Source organism: Wasmannia auropunctata, unplaced genomic scaffold, assembly GCF_000956235.1.
Source record: "Wasmannia auropunctata unplaced genomic scaffold, wasmannia.A_1.0 LD336090.1, whole genome shotgun sequence".
Classification (NCBI taxonomy): Eukaryota; Metazoa; Arthropoda; class Insecta; order Hymenoptera; family Formicidae; genus Wasmannia; species Wasmannia auropunctata.
The window spans coordinates 4,099,410-4,101,338 of NW_012026800.1; positions in this window are offsets into that span (position 1 = coordinate 4,099,410).

Sequence of the window (1,929 nt, forward strand, 5' to 3'; positions counted from 1 at the left end):
AACATATACATCGACTTGCGGCAAACTGTAATTACCGTTGATAATCGGTACAACGCATTCGTATCTTTCCTGCGCCAGAATTGCTTTACGAATAGATACGACGCGGCGAATATTCTGCGTAAAATGTGTGATAAGAGTTCGAGCGTCGAATGCGAATTGGTGGCGTACGCTCTGAACGCTATTGTACGCGACGCGTTTCACAACGAATAATCTTATATATGTATGCTCTGATTATTATTGATACGTCGCATGACGAATAAATAACTTTTACTCCTCTTACTCTTTGCGATTATTTTTTCCCATCCTTTCCATTAGCAAGAATACCATTATATTTATAAGAATATTATTTATACTACTATATAGGAAGTAAACTGAACACACGTACACGCGCACACATATGGTGCGGCACCGTGTGACATCTCGACGAGACGCCGGTCACAATGTCTCGCTATGTTTGCGCACATGAAAGAGTTTCGGTCTCTTTGTTCTTTCTTTCTCGCGATAAGCATATACTTTGTTGTATCGCGTTTCGTATACACATTCTCGAAGAGCTATACCGAGGTCCTGCCGAAGTCCTCAGTCTTTCACAGTCGTTTGGTGCGGGAAGTTCGACGTGTACCTAAAGTGTGTCTAAAGTGTGCAGCAACTCGCCAGTGTCTCCGGTAAACAAAGTTGTTGAAAAACATTTTACAAATATATGCGTTATTAGCGTCGTTGCCAGACACCTTGTCCATCGTGTTGTTCTTGTCACCGACGACACTATGGACAAGGAGTTTTGACAACAACAATGCAGTTAAACGTGTATAAAAAAATCTTTTCAATTTATAGTGCCATCATGGATTATGATTATTATGAATATAGCGATGACACAACGTCGTCATCATCGCTTTTATGGGCGCGGCCATTATCACCGGGGACCGAAGTAATCCAGGCGGAAATTCTTATACATAATTGTCATTACAGGTGAGAGATTTTTAATATATTTTTTATTTTTATATATTTTGTATTTATATTTTTTATTTTTAAGGACGTCGGAACGCAACAACCCTCCGCGTCACTGTCTCCGACGCCGTCAACAAGAAAAGGAATTATACGTCTCTCTTTCGATTATACGCACGTCCCTTTCGGGCGGGGGGGCGGAAGGATTAGCCCCGATAGACGCATGGGCACAATAGGGACACTTCGCCGCGACGCGGGGATCATTGGCAGGCGACCTCCGACGCCGCGAATTATTCCGCCGGTGGAGAAGGAGGGGGAGGAAAGAGGGAAACAGCGACAGGCAACAGCGCAGCCCCCCTCGCGACGTCCATCACGACTTCATCATGGCAATGGCGGCGCACGCGGCACGAGCGGCGCAGCAATGACGGGCGCAGCAGCGGACCCGACGATGGGTCATATCTACAAACATCGGCGCAAGAGATGAAAGTGATGACGAAAGTAGGGTACTATATTATGTGTAGATAACGAAAGTAGCGGCAGCGCTGGAATATTTTATATAATATATTTATTTTTATATAATATACTTGTAAACATATATTTGCGCATTTAATACTATACATCCTTTTCATGGCGGCGCGGCAGCGTGGAAGTGAAAAAGGTGCGAGGGAAACCGCGTGCGCGAAAGCGAAAAGGGTGCGAGCGCAACGGGTGGGAGCGAGAGCGTGAGGGAGACCGCATGCGCGTAAGCGAGAGCGCGCTTTGCGTGGGAGGGAGAGCGCGCTATAGATAAGAACGCGAGGGAGATCGCGTGCGCGTAAGCGAAAGCGCGTAAGCGAGAGCGCGCTATGGGCACGCTATGCGTGGGAGGAAGAGCGCACTATGGGCATGCTATGGGTGAGACCGCGAAAACGCGACCCGCGAACGCGGCCTGCGAACGCGGCCCGCGATGGCGCGGGGGTGCGGCGGGTGCACGGAGGGGGCGCGGGGGTG